The sequence below is a fragment of the Pelophylax lessonae genome (assembly GCF_965119305.1).
Source record: "Pelophylax lessonae genome assembly, chromosome: 4".
NCBI classification, from domain to species: domain Eukaryota; kingdom Metazoa; phylum Chordata; class Amphibia; order Anura; family Ranidae; genus Pelophylax; species Pelophylax lessonae.
The window spans coordinates 284040443-284055709 of record NC_138771.1 but is presented as its reverse complement, the minus strand read 5'-3'; the positions used below and the strand labels follow the sequence as shown (position 1 = coordinate 284055709).

Below are 15267 nucleotides of genomic sequence, written 5' to 3'. Positions count from 1 at the left end.
AGCAATACATGTTAAATCTTTGAATTAATATTTTAACAAAAGAACACATTTTTCTAAAAAGTCTGTATTTTATATATTTATGAAGTCTGTCATCCTACTTCTAGTTATAGACATACACTATATTGTCGAAAGTATTGGATCGCCTGCCTTTACACGCACATGAACTTACTGGCATCCCAGTCTTAGTCCGTACAGTTCAATATTGAGTTGACCCACCCTTTGCAGCTATAACAGCTTCAACTCTTCTGGGAAGGCTGTCCACGTGGTTTAGGAGTGTGTCTATGGAAATTTTTGCTCATTCTTCCAGAAGCGCATTTTTTAAGTCAAGCACTGATGTTGCTCGAAAAGGCCTGGCTTGTAGTCTCGCTCTAATTCATCCAAAAGGTGTTCTTTTGGGTTGAGGTCAGGACTCTGTACAGGCCAGTCAAGTTCCTCCACTCCAAGCTCACTTATCCATGTCTTTATGAACCTTGCTTTATGCACTGGTCCAAATCGTTTGATGGAGGGGGGATTATGGTGTGGGGTTGTTTTTCAGGGGTTGTGCTTGGCTCCATAGTTCCAGTGAAGGGAACTCTTAAGGCGTCAGCATACCAAGACATTTTGGACAATTTCATGCTCCCAACTTTGTGGGAACAGTTTGGGGATGGCCCTTTCTTGTTCCAATATTACTGTGCACCAGTGCATAAAGCAAAGTCCATAAAGACATGAGCGAGTTTGGGGTGGAGAATCTTGACTGGCCTGCGCCTCAACCGATGTAGTTAGAATGAATTAGAGTGGGGACTGCGAGCCAGGCCTTCACCGTCGTCATTTGTGATAAGGGAAACTGGCAGTGAAGCCTTTTCAGCTTCACAGCTGGTTCCCTACTGCACATGTGCGAAGCGCGCTGTGCTTTCTAACTGGCCCAGCGGCGGAGGAAGGAGAAGGGGGGCCAAAATTCCGAGAGACTTTGCCTCGGTGGAGTTCCATGGAAGTGGGGATGCGGAACTGTCATAAACAGGTACCCGTTCCTCCCTCCCCCCTGAAAGGTACCAAATATGGCACCAGAAGGAGGGAAGAAGCAGATAAGCAGAGCTTCCCCTTTTGGGTGGAACTCTGTTTTAACAAAATCAACATTTTTGTCATCATTTGATCCATTCATAGGAGATTCTATAGATCACTGGTACTGACCTGTCACCAAACCACTCCTGTTTATTTATAACACTCACTACTTACAAGCACAAATATAGAAGTACAGAAATGTCTGGGATTTTGCATGTACCTCCTCGGGTATAATAAACACTAACCAATCAATTATAAAAATCTAACAATTTTTTCTAAGATATCACAAAATCTTAAAAATATCTTTTTAAGATGTTGTGATATATTAAATAAAATTGTTATATTTTTACAATTAATTAATTCGTGTTTATTATACCCGAGGAGGTACATGCAAAATCCCAGACATTTCTGTACTTCAATATTTGTTTTTCAAGGGATGGTGCCTTTGGAGGGTAGGATCTTTATAACACTCTATCCCCACACACAAAACTCTGACCACTTACTAGCACAATCTCTCTTCCAATGCTTTAATAAATCTATTTCTGTACATATACTTTATAACACCCATTGCTCAGCAGATCCATCTCCATATCTTTGCTGTCTTTCATCACTTTCTTTAAATATAACATCCACTGCTCAGTGGTACCATGTCACTGTTACCATTATCTCTCCTAATTTCCTGTTTACATTTACTATTCACTGCTGATTTTTGTCACCTTCAATTCTCATGCATAGACTTATTGCAGCACCATGACCCTGTAACTGTAGTATTTCATCATTTTTTTCATCATACGCACTATCCACTGCACAACAGCACTGCTGTGTCTTATTACTTCCTATTAATATGTCCATTTTTTTTATTAAAAATCTTACAATCATAATAAAAACATATGTACATATAAACAAAATAAATAAAAATATATATAAACAAAAACAGCTTACATCAGCATAGAAACAGAAAACTGTTTTTTCGCTAGAAAAAAAAAAAAACTTACAGAAAACTAAATATACTAACCAAGACACATTTTCATATTAATAGTATCATTATTCAACTCAACAAAGCTCTAACCTCCACCTAAACACTACCTTCCCTAAACACTCATATGTAGCATCCACTGCTTAGATGCACTGTGTATTTTCCAGTTTTGCACCATGTCCCTGTTTTTGCTGTCGCTCAAAAGAAACTAATAAAGTTAAAAAACTATAATTTGAGTGCCTTCGTTCTGATTTTTGATTACAGATTTTTCCACAATGGCTATAATTACAAAGGTGTTTGTATAGTCCTTCTGTTCAGAATATATAAATACTTTAGTGTGTATAGTCTGGGCACAGGTTCACTTTCATTTTAACAAAGCAGCTAGATTACAGAAAACATTTTATCTCTTTTAGCAAGAGCTCTCAAGATCTGACAAGCTGATGCCTCATTGGTACTTTCCCACCTTTTATTTAGTGGCAACAGCACTAGGGAGTAGGGGACCAAAAAAAAAAAAAAAAAAAAAAAAATATATATATATATATATATATATATATGTATATATATACATATATATATATATGTATATATATATATATATATATGTATATATGTATATATATATATATATATATATATATATATATATATATATATATATATATATATATATATGTATATATATATATATATATATATATATATGTATATATATATATATATATATATATATATATATATATATATATATATATATATATATACAGTGGGTACGGAAAGTATTCAGACCCCCTTAAATTTTTCACTCTTTGTTATATTGCAGCCATTTGCTAAAATCATTTAGGTTCATTCTTCTTCCTCATGAATGTACACATAGCACCCCATACTGACAGAAAAACACAGAATTGTTGACATTGTTGCAGATTTATTAAAAAAGAAAAACTGAAATATCACATGGTCCTAAGTATTCAGACCCTTTGCTCAGTATTTAGTAGAAGCCCCCTTTTGATCTAATACAGCCAGGAGTCTTTTTGGGAAAGATGCAACAAGTCTTTCACACCTGGATTTGGGGATCCTCTGCCATTCCTCCTTGCAGATCCTCTCCAATTCTGTCAGGTTGGATGGTAAACGTTGGTGGACAGCCATTTTTAGGTCTCTCCAGAGATGCTCAATTGGGTTTAAGTCAGGGCTCTGGCTGGGCCATTCAAGAACAGTCACGGAGTTGTTGTGAAGCCACTCCTTCGTTATTTTAGCTGTGCGCTTAGGGTCATTGTCTTGTTGGAAGGTAAACCTTCGGCCCAGTCTGAGGTCCAGAGCACTCTGGAGAAGGTTTTTGTCCAGGATATCCCTGTACTTGGCCGCATTCATCTTTCCCTCGATTGCAACCAGTCGTCCTGTCCCTGCAGCTGAAAAACACCCCCACAGCATGATGCTGCCACCACCATGCTTCACTGTTGGGACTGTATTGGACAGGTGATGAGCAGTGCCTGGTTTTCTCCACACATACTGCTTAGAATTAAGGCCAAAAAGTTCTATTTTGGTCTCATCAGACCAGAGAATCTTATTTCTCACCATCTTGGAGTCCTTCAGGTATTTTTTAGCAAACTCCATGCGGGCTTTCATGTGTCTTACACTGAGGAGAGGCTTCCGTCGGGCCACTCTGCCATAAAGCCCCGACTGGTGGAGGGCTGCAGTGATGGTTGACTTTCTACAACTTTCTCCCATCTCCTGACTGCATCTCTGGAGCTCAGCCACAGTGATCTTTGGGTTCTTCTTTACCTCTCTCACCAAGGCTCTTCTCCCCCGATAGCTCAGTTTGGCCGGACGGCCAGCTCTAGGAAGGGTTCTGGTCGTCCCAAACGTCTTCCATTTGAGGATTATGGAGGCCACTGTGCTCGTAGGAACCTTAAGTGCAGCAGAAATCTTTTTGTAACCTTGGCCAGATCTGTGCCTTGCCACAATTCTGTCTCTGAGCTCTTCAGGCAGTTCCTTTGACCTCATGATTCTCATTTGCTCTGACATGCATTGTGATCTGGAAGGTCTTATATAGACAGGTGTGTGGCTTTCCTAATCAAGTCCAATCAGTATAATCAAACACAGCTGGACTCAAATGAAGGCGTAGAACCATCTCAAGGATGATCAGAAGAAATGGAAAGCACCTGAGTTAAATATATGAGTGTCACAGCAAAGGGTCTGAATACTTAGGACCATGTGATATTTCAGTTTTTCTTTTTTAATAAATCTGCAACAATGTCAACAATTCTGTGTTTTTCTGTCAGTATGGGGTGCTATGTGTACATTCATGAGGAAGAAGAATGAACCTAAATGATTTTAGCAAATGGCTGCAATATAACAAAGAGTGAAAACTTTAAGGGGGTCTGAATACTTTCCGTACCCACTGTATATATATATATATATATATATATATATATATATATATATATATATATATATATATATATATATATATATATATATATATATATATGTATATATATATATATATATATATATATATATATATATATATATATTTATTTAACTATAGGTATATTTTATTAATAATAATAATAATGATAATAATAACAACACTAATAATAATAATAATAATAATGTGTTTTGTGGCTGATATGAATACTTTAGTGTCCCCTATATAGCAGTGCACAATATTTAAAGACATCATAAGGATAATAATAACAATAATAATAATAATAATAATTCAGCAACAATGTGGAATTGGTGGATGCCACATAAATCTATACTGTCCACTATAAATGAACCAAAGCAATGCAAGACTGTGCTGTTAAAGCGTAACTCCACTTTTGTTGATAAAAAAAAAAAAAAAAAATTCCCCTCTGGGTGATCTATGTACATTAAAAGGGTTTTCACAAACTTTGTTGCAGAGTCCTACCTTTTGTTATTCTGAAGAAATCCCTGTGTGTTTTTGTCTGTATCCATGTGGGAAAGTGAATCTAATGGGAGTGGTTTCATATTTATCAATCAATTGCTGCACATGCAGGGCTCTAGTGAGGAAAGCTGCAGCGCCTTCATCCCTTTAGACATGATTTCCTATTGGGAGTATCTCACCAAAAAATGTCATTTTTGTTGCAGGGGATGCCAGAAATCTGACTTGTATCTTAGGCAGACTTCTGGGAAAATCGGTGAGCCAATCACACAAGCAGGAATTTATGTTTCTGGGTTGTGGTCAATACACATTCTGTGTACAGAACAACTGCAGCTAGCCATATTGCATTGCATTTTCAGAAAATTACAGAGCTGCAGATTGAAAAGGAAAGGAAGACTTTATTAACATTCAATTGCAATATGACTTGTGTCGCATTTGTATACGCTATTTTGTTTTTTCCTTATTTGCTATTTTTATTCCCACAAAAGTGGAGTTACCCTTTAATCAACCTCTAAGCGAGTTTGCTGTCCATTTCAGACAATGAAAGAAGGTACTATTAGATTTTGTTCACACAAGCAGCAATGGGTTGTGTTGGACAGCATTGACTAATACAATCCCAGCACAAGAACAAGGCAATATAATTAATGTCCGATGGCTTCAGTGTGTGCTAAAAAAAAATGGGACTAGTTGCATTTTTTCATAGCTTGTTCTAACACTCTTTAATGCATCACGATTCACGGCAGCACATGGGCTGGCCATACTCATTCAATCCTCTTGTACAATTTCCTTTAGATTTACCAAAAACTATATAATATGAGGTCCAAACTAAACACCTTTCAATTGTATGCTATTACACAGGTCCTTGCACTACATAGTTTAAGGTAAATGTAAAGGAAAATTGTACAAAAAAATGTAACATGTATGGCCAGCCATAGAATTGCATAGAAGTATGTAATTCCCCAACACCCTTTTTTTTGCCTAATTTTTTTCTTAATATTGTCTTTTTGTATGAATACATTTGCTATGTATGTGTAATTTTCTATTGTAGAACATTGTTAGGATTTAGATGAAAACAGAGAATGAAGTGTGTTTATGTTGTTGACCTGGCAAATTGAATTTTCTAATAAAAATTGAATAGATAAAAAAAAAAAAAATAATAATTACATAGAAGTTTTTTTTTAAAGAAAAATAATAGCATTTCAATGCATTTTAATTGAATCTTCTAATAAAAATTGAATAGATAGAAAAAAAAAATAATAATTACATAGAAGTTTTTTTTTTTTTTTTTAAAGAAAAATAATAGCACTTCAATGCATTTTAACAATGCTTGCAGCACACTGTATGCACATTCACACCACACTCCATCACACACACGTTAAGCACACAATAACACGCAATGTGTAGAATGAACGAGCCCTCACAGTACTGCAAGACAACTTCAACTTTTCTGCAGTTAAGCAAGCAGGCAAACTTTTGCTAGTATAATAAAAAGCTCTATTAAAACAGATATACAATTATGGTAAAGAGGCCCCTTTACTATGTACATACTAAATGATATGCTGTTTTATTTTTTGACAGGGATATCCTAATATATTCAGCACACAGTGCAGTAACTAGTGTGTATCTAATATCTACTAATGTCATTTTTTTTACTGCAATTTATGTTTTTAATTTACACACTGTGTTAGAAGATAATACATTTTGCATATATATTGCTACCAGTGAAATATTTTGTACTTGTTCGACCAATTGCAATACTATTCTCAATGTGTTTAACTGATGAATAGAACCTTCAGTTCAATACATGAGCAGAGAGCCTGACACTGAAGCAGAACAGTCACTGATTAGCTTTCTACTGTGTATCTAATGGTACTTTTCTCTCATTAAAAGTAGCTTGAATTTCGTTACCTAGTTGTGCGACTTGTCCACTTCAAAAGTTGCTTCCCATCAAGGTCCATAATGAGGTGAACAGAATTAAAGCACAATGCTGTAACTTGCTGAGTGAAGTTAATGTAATCACTGCCCCTGTTACAAAGTTAACTAAGCAGAATAGGAGGAAGTTAAGCAACTTCAACTGCTTTTGAACTAGTGTTCCTGTTACACCTTTGGAAGTCTGCCCAGCTGCAGAGTCAAGGAGTCATTAGGCTGTGAATGCAAATGGTGACTGTACTTTCTCTGCGATGTTCTCATCTGAAATTTATAAGTACCAAGGAGTCATTTTGTGTTCAGCACTTCTCATACTACCAGCTAGAAAAGCTGAACAAAAATATCATGGAATGCAAAATAAGGTAGTCGCTACAGTAGCATGCAATTTATGTATATGATAGGTAAAGCTGAACTCCAGGCAGATTTAAAAGGCACATATTAATGGAGCGCTATATTCAATAATACACCCTTAAGTGTATTTTTCTAAACACAAGCAAACTAAGTTACCCAATTTATTTTGGAGTCAGCCTATTGCTGACCCCGTACAGCAGAGCTTAAAGCATAACTCTACTTTTGTTGAGAAAAAAACATTCCTCTCTGGGTGATCTCTGTACATTGCAAGGATTTTAACAAACTTTGTTGCAGATTCCTTCCTTTTGTTATTCTGATGGTCTAAATCATTGTTTGTTCCTCTGTGCCCCTGTGCTAAGTGGGTCTAATGGGAGTGGTTTCATAATTATCTATCAGCTGTAGCAGCTGCAGGGCTCTAATGAGAAAAGCTGATGGGCCTGCATCCCTTTAGACGTGTTTCTATTGGGAGTATATCACCAAAAATGACACTTTTTTATTGCAGGGGATGCCAGAAATCTGACTTGTATCTTAACCTCCCTGGCGGTATTCCCAAGTGTGGCTTGGGGTTAACTTTCAGTACCAAAAGCGGTAACCCCGAGCCACACTCGGGATTACCCTGCAATGTTTCTCACCTTCCTTGTGCTCCCCTGCCATCCTCCCCGCCGTCCTCCTTACAGTCTTTCCCCATTCTGTGCACGGCCGATTGCCGGCACTTGCCTTCCAGTTCCCTCCCTGCGAGCGTTGCGACGCGGGGGGGGTGGAACCGGCGGCAAATTCAAAAGTGTAAATACACAAATGACATGATACAAAGCTGTGATCCTAATGGATTACACTGTATCATGCCATTTCAGCACAGGATTGCACCTGGTGACTCTTCCAGTGCCCTGCCTGTGCTTTTCCAGTGCTTTGTGCCTGGAAAATTTTGAGCAACCATGGCGTCCAAAAAAAGCTTTTTTTTTTTTGCGCAATAGTGCTTTTAGACAAATTGGAAAACAGCGACAGCAAAACAGAGTTACTTGAAGAACTGATAGCGATTCGTGGGAAAATTCTTCGTCATCAGGTACGGAAAGTGACGACGATTCTGATGTCTCTTTCTGGCTTATAGCTCCATTGGAAATTCTGAAGAATCATTTGGTATACTTCCCAAATTCCACAAGCTATGTGCCAGAAAGAGACATCAGAATCGTCCCTGTCGTCACTTTCCATACCTGATGAAGAATTTTGCCACAAATCGCTATCGCTCAGTTCTTCAAGTAACTCTGTTTCACTGTCGCTGTTTTCCAGTTCATCTAAAAGCTCTTTTGCTCAAAAAGAATGCTTTTTGGACGCCATGGTCGTTTTCTGTTTTCCAGGCACAAAGCACTGGAAAAGCACAGGCAGGGCACTGGAAAAGTCACCAGGCACAATCCTGTGCTGAAATGGCATGATACAGTGTAATCTGTTAGCATCACAGCTTTGTGTCATGTCATTTGTGTATTTACACTTTTGAATTTGCCGCCGGTTTCTCCCCCCTGTGTCACAATGCTCACAGGGAAGGGAACTGGAAGACAGGTGCCGGCATCGGCCGAGCACACAGCGGAAGGACGGCAGGGGAGGACAGCGGGGGAGGACAGCGGAAGGACGGCAGGGGAGGACAGTGAGGGATCGCAGGGGAAGGTGAGTTTTAAAATGTAAAACAACATTTCTATGCAAAACAATGTACCGCTTTTTTCACAGAAATCCTGACATAATCAGACCACCAGGAAGGTTAAGCAGACTTCTGTCAAAATTGGTGAGCCAATCACATAAGCAGGACATGTTTCTGGGGTGTGGTCAGTACACATTCTGTGTACAGAACAGCTCCAGGCGGCTATATTGCATTGCAATTTCAGAAAATTACAACAGCTGCAGATTGAAAAGGAAAGGTAATTTTAATAACATTCAATTACATTATGATTTGTATACGCTATATTGTTTTTCCTTTGTTTGCAAATTTTTTTTCCCCACGAAAGTGGAGTTACCCTTTAAATTTAGAAAGGGAAAAGCAGCTCAAGGAGCCAGTCAGTTGTGCCACAGTGCAAGGAGCATGTTTAACGGAGGATAGAGCAGAATGATGGAAAGATAAACTCATTAGGAGATTTACATTTCACTGTCCATTCGCAGGCTGGAGGAAGGGCAAGATCTGTTATCTAACTGTGACAGAAAAAAAAATCAAGGCTCCTCCTCTGCCAGACAGGGCTGTGCTGTGTGGCAGAGCTATGTAAATCTCAGGGCTGGATAAACTGTAATACAATCTATTTTTAAAACAAAACAGCAGCTTTATTTTTTTCTTTTAGTTTTGGATAGAGTAGAGAGGAATTAGAATGCTGTCAGTTTTCATTGCCGTCTGTGTCCCTGTTAGGGAGATCCCCCTTCCCTATTTGTCCTGTTTACTATTATCATTGATAGTGAAAGTAAAGAAAATCCCAAATTTTGGGTATTCCCAGCTAAAGTAATAGATGTGAAATCTTTCAATGGGGACACTAGTTTTGATGATCTGGGGGGTCCCCAAGGAATTCCCTTAATTTGCAGACATTTCTTCTCACTTCCTGTTTGGATATGGGGCAGGAAGTGAAGGGAAATCTCTGAAATGGGACACTGGTGGCGAAAAATAACCTTCCCTTACTCTATCCAAATCTAAAAAAAAGTTTTGCCAATAGTTCTACATTAACCCTAAGTCTTTGATCCTTTTTTTAAAAAAAATATAGCGCACCACAATGCAAATCATGTGGGTGTGCTGTGTGCTACCATAATAGTGCATTAGGATGCTGAAATGTACATCATTGTGGTTTGCATGTTTCTGTAACAGTAAAGCATGAAAAACCATGCATTTTACTGTATATTACTGCGACAGATAGATATAGCTGGGCCCTAAGCTAAAATACGTACTTATTTTAAGTATGTCAGTTTAAGCTACATCCAGAAGTTAAGGTCCTATGGCAACAAAAAGCAACAAGAAGTATCACAACTTTGTAAAATGAAATTTGTTGTTTTTTCTGCTCTTAACTGCCAGAGGGTAGTTGAACTCTTGAGTTCGTTAAAAATGACTGGAAGCAGACCCTCTGAAAGGTCAAGTTTACACATTTTCCTCTTACTAGGATGTTGAGCTATTATTTTAAATTATGATATTATTTTCTATTGTTTTATTTTTTTATGTCCTGGTCTACTCATAAAACAGAGGTGCAATTAGATTTTATAACTACCCATAGAAACATTATTGGACTTGGTAAGTATGACTTTATATATTCAGCAGATGCAAACTTAAATATGTCATGCAAAACTGTACCTAATTGACTTTTGTATTGTTTCTTGAGACAGAACAGAGCTTTCTTTTGGTGATATTTAACACTACCGGGCTTTTTTAGTTTTTTTTCAATATAAAGAAAAAAAAGAAATTTCTTCATAAATTTGCCAAAAGGTATTCTGCAACATGTTTTTGGTGGAAAAAAAACAAAACAAATCAGTGTATATTATATTTAGCCTGTGTGAAAGTTATAGAGTCTAAAAACTATGGTGTATATATATATATATATATATATATATATATATATATATATATATGTATATATGCATATATATATATATATATATATATATACACACATATCTGAAAACTGATCAATCAAGATGCACTTGTGGGGAGGTGCCGTGTGGTGCAATGGCAGTAAACACCCCAGTCCAGTTGTAGAAATAGATCAGTATTGAAATTGGAGTTCAGTAAAATACAACTAGTCCAGTGGGAAGACAACCCAACCAGTCACACTCACAGGATGTACAGCGATGAGTTAGCAGTAGGTTTCAGAACCTCTCCCAGCCACTGAGCACTATCCGTGACAGATGGGTGACATATCTCTATCCACATGTGAAATGTGCTCCAAATCCAGGAGCCAGGGTCTTAACCTCTTGCTGACCACCTACTGCACTTTAACTGCAGGAGGTCGGCTCTCTTGTGCAAAACAATATACCTGTATGTCATTTTGTGCAATATACACTAGGGGGGTACATGCGCTCCTCCAGAGGCGCAACCGTGCGCTGATTAGACACAGGGAATGCCAATCAGTAGGTCCGGAGGACCTGATGTCCGCATGACACCCGTAATCATTTCCCAGAGAAGCAGAACGACGCTCTGCCTATGTAAACAAGGCAGATCGCTGTTCTGGCAGGGGAGAAGATGGGGATCTTGTGTTCCTGCTACACAGGAAGACCGATCTCTGTCTTCATCAAGTCAAAGCAACCCTCACACAGTTAGCAAGCACCAACTAGGCACACAGTTAACCCTTTGATCGCCCCTGATGTTATGTTAACCCCTTACCTTACAGTGTCATTGGTACAGTAACAGTGCATATTTTTAGCACTGATCACTGTAATAATATCACTGGTTCCAAAAAAAGTGTCAGTTAGGTGTCTGATTGGTCCGCCACCATGTCACAGTCCCGCAAAAAAATCACTGATCGCAGCCATTACTAGTAAAAAAAAAAAAAAATGAAAGAAAAATGCCATAAAAAATATCCCATAGTTAGTTTGTAGACGTGATAACTTTTGCGCAAACCAATCAATATACGTTTATATGGATTTTTTTTTATCAAACGTATGTAGCAGAATACATAATGGCCTAAATTTATGAAGAAATTAGATTTTTTACATTTTTTATTGGATATGTTTTATAGCAGAAAAAAAAATATTTTTTTTTTGTTTCAAAATTGTCACCTTTTTTAGTTTATAGCGCAAAAAATAAAAACCGCAGAGGTGATCAAATACCACAAAAAGAAAGCACTATTTGTGGGGAAGAAAAGAACATCAATTTTATTTGGGTATAGCATTGCACAACTGCGCAATTGTCAGTTAAAATAAAGCAGTGCCGTATCACAAAATATGGCCCAGTCATTAAGGGGGTAAAACCTTCCAGGGCTGAAGTGGTTAAATAGACTCTGCCTGAGGCAAGATGGCCACCAAAGTCACATGGGAGGTCAGCACCTAGTTAAATGCTGCCTCTCTGTAACCGAGGAGATCATAGAGGAACAAGGTTCCTCTCAACTTCCTGCTCCACCTGCATTGCCACTGCAGATGAGCGCCACCTGCAGTGGAGAAAATAGACAGCATTTCTAAATGACCTAAAATGCCAGGACAGTACGAATACTCCAAAAATGACCCATTTTGGAAAGACAGTCCAAAGTATTTCATGGTTTGCATGGTGAGTTTTTTTGAAGTTGTAATTTTTTCACATTTTATTTGAAAAATTTAGAAAAAAAATGTGTTTTTGTTTTCCACAAAATTTGACTAGTTATTTCTCACACAACATAGGTATACTTACAATTAAAACCTAAAACACATTCTGCTACTCCTTCTGAGTATGGGAATACCACATTTGTGAGACTTTTCACAGCCTAGGGCTATTAAGGAGAATAAAATACATATCTAATTTTCCAGAGTATCTATCATTAGTATTTGAAGTGCCAGGACAGGAGAAAAACCAACAAAATGACCACGTTTTGGAAAGCAAACTCCCCTAGGTTTTTTTCTGAAAGGCAAAGTGAGTCTTTTGAAAATGTTTTTGCCACAAGTTTTTGTAAAATGCAGCAAAAAAAAATGAAAATGTATTTTTTACACAAAGTTGTCAATTAATATGATATTTCTAGCATACTTAGAATTAAAGACATTCTGCTGCTCCTCCTGAATATGGGGATACCCCATGTGTGAGACTTTTTCACAGAATAGCCACATAAGGGCCCAAATCCAAGGAGGGGCATAAATTACACATCTAATTTCCTGACTACCTTTTTTATGATAGGTAGCAACACCAGGACAGTGAAAACACCCACAATATGACCACATTTTAGAGCATAAAAACCCAAAGTTATTTTTTAAGAGGCATGCTGAGACTTCATTTTTTGCCACAAGTTTTTGGAAAAAATGGAAAGAAAAATTAAATCCAATTTTTTTAATACAACTCGTCAATTTAATAAGATATTTTTCAAACAAAGCATAGGCATCCTTAGAATTTCACCGCAAAACACACTTTGCTACTCCTCCTGAGTATGGTAATATCACATGTGTGAGACTTTTTCAATGTTTGGACTAAACATGTACAGGACAATCAATTATCAAAAACAACATTCTGTAATGGTCATCTCTGTACATCAGGGAATAAACAGTAGCTATGTATAAAGTCACCTATAGCAGTCCATGGCCCTTTTTCTATGAGCCAAGCCTACTGATACGTCGCTGCCCTGAAGAATGTTACATTTACTGGTCACTGGATAGGAAATACAGGAGGTTGAAGAAAGGAAGAACAAAAGAGTTATTGGGGTTCTACGAGTGCAGTTGTCCGCAGAGCTTAGCTGGGACTGATGTCACACTGGAACATCAATGTGTCAGTCAACAGTGGGATGTGCTGATGCTCAGTTCAGGTGGCAGGCAGAGACATGGTCAGCAAACAGGCAAACAAAGGGTCCAGGCAGCAGGAAAAATTGTGGTTAATAAATAGGCCAGGGTCAGTACAGGAGGCAGGCAGAGGCAACACTGCACTGGTGATCAGAAACACTGTTGTTGGCTCCACTGGTCTGGTGACAGTGGGACAGATGTGGTGGCAATCAGGAACACTGTTTTGGCTGCACTGGCTCTGGTGACACTGGGACTGGTGTGGCAGCAATCAGGAATACTGTTGCTGGCATTTACCAGTCTATTGCAGCAATAGGACTTGTGCAGCAGCATTCAGAAACACTGTTGCTGGTATACACTGGTCTGGGAAAATAGGACTGATGTGGCAGTGATTAGGAATACTCTTGCTGGCATACACTGATCTGGCGACACTGGGGACTGTGTGGAAGCAATCAGGAACACTGTTGCTGGGTTACATTGGTCTGGTGACAGTGGCACTGATGTGGCATCAATCAGGAACATTGTTTGTGGCTCTGGTCTTGCATCCTTAGGACTTGTGTAGCAGTGATCGGGAACACTGTTGCTGGCATGCACAGGCCAGGCGACACTAGGGACTAGTGTGCCAGCAATCAGGGATGCTGTTGCTGACTTACACTAGCCTGATGACACTGGCACTAGTGTGGTACAAATCAGGAACACTGTTGCTGCTTTACACTAGTCTGGTGACACTGAGACTTAAGTGGCGGCGATCAAGAACACTGCTGCTGACATACACAGGTCTGGTGATACTGCGTGTGGTGGTGATAAGAAACACTGTTGCTGGCATACACTGCTCTGGTGACATTGGGATTGGCATGGTGGTGATCAGGAAAACTGTTGCTTGCTGCAATGGTTATGTGTTGCAGCAATTTGCAGCAATTAGGAACATTGTTTCTAGCTACATTGATCTGGCAACACTGTGACTGGTGTGGTGGTGATCAGAGATACTGATTGGCTGCACTGTTAGGGCTCATTTACATGTGAGGGGGGTTAAAACTGTGTGGTTAAGTTGTGGTTTTCCCCCTTCCCTAACTGTTACCCCCTTTAGCCACAGAGGCAACAACTAGGGGTTTACACATGCTGCAGTTACAATGCTTTGCTTCACAGCCATGGCAGGAATTATACCCCCTGTTGGGACCCAATAAAGTAAATGATGGCACTTGTGTGGGGTCCAAGGGGTTAAAGCAGACAATGGCTGGCTGCACTTACATAAAGTGATTTTAAAGCAATTTAAATATAGCAGTCAGATGGGAAGTGGTTAAGGTAAATAAAAAATATTGCATAAAAAATGTTTTTGATGGCAAAATGTTGGCAAAAATGTAATAGCAATATTTTTCAGTCTTTTTTGTACACATGCAGCCAAATTAATCAGCTGATGACTGATAATGGTGCACAATCCCCTTCTTTTCAAGTAGAGCTGACTAGATCTTCATACTGCCAGAGCAGTCAACAATTGCAGAACTACTGTTGTACCTTCTTAATAGATAGGCCAGCATGGACACACATTGAGGCATGGAGGGACCCTGAATGAAATGTGTATATATTTACTCTAAATTTTATTCAAAAAGAGCAAGATAAGGTAAAAAATAAGATGAAAATAAACTGCAAATGAATCAGTGATACAATTCTTGTTAGAAAT

The 15267-nt window shown here is 38.4% G+C and overlaps 1 protein-coding gene across 1 annotated transcript in view; it reads right to left on the bottom strand.

The window, feature by feature from the left end:
• The window catches only part of RASSF9 (Ras association domain family member 9), a 46637-nt gene extending 39707 nt beyond the window's left edge, over positions 1 to 6930 (bottom strand). Inside the window, exon 1 of the mRNA XM_082255993.1 lies at positions 6825 to 6930. The gene's annotated coding sequence lies outside the window, so the exon portion shown is untranslated. The remainder of the gene's footprint in view (positions 1 to 6824) is intronic.
• Positions 6931 to 15267: the final 8337 nt, after the last annotated feature.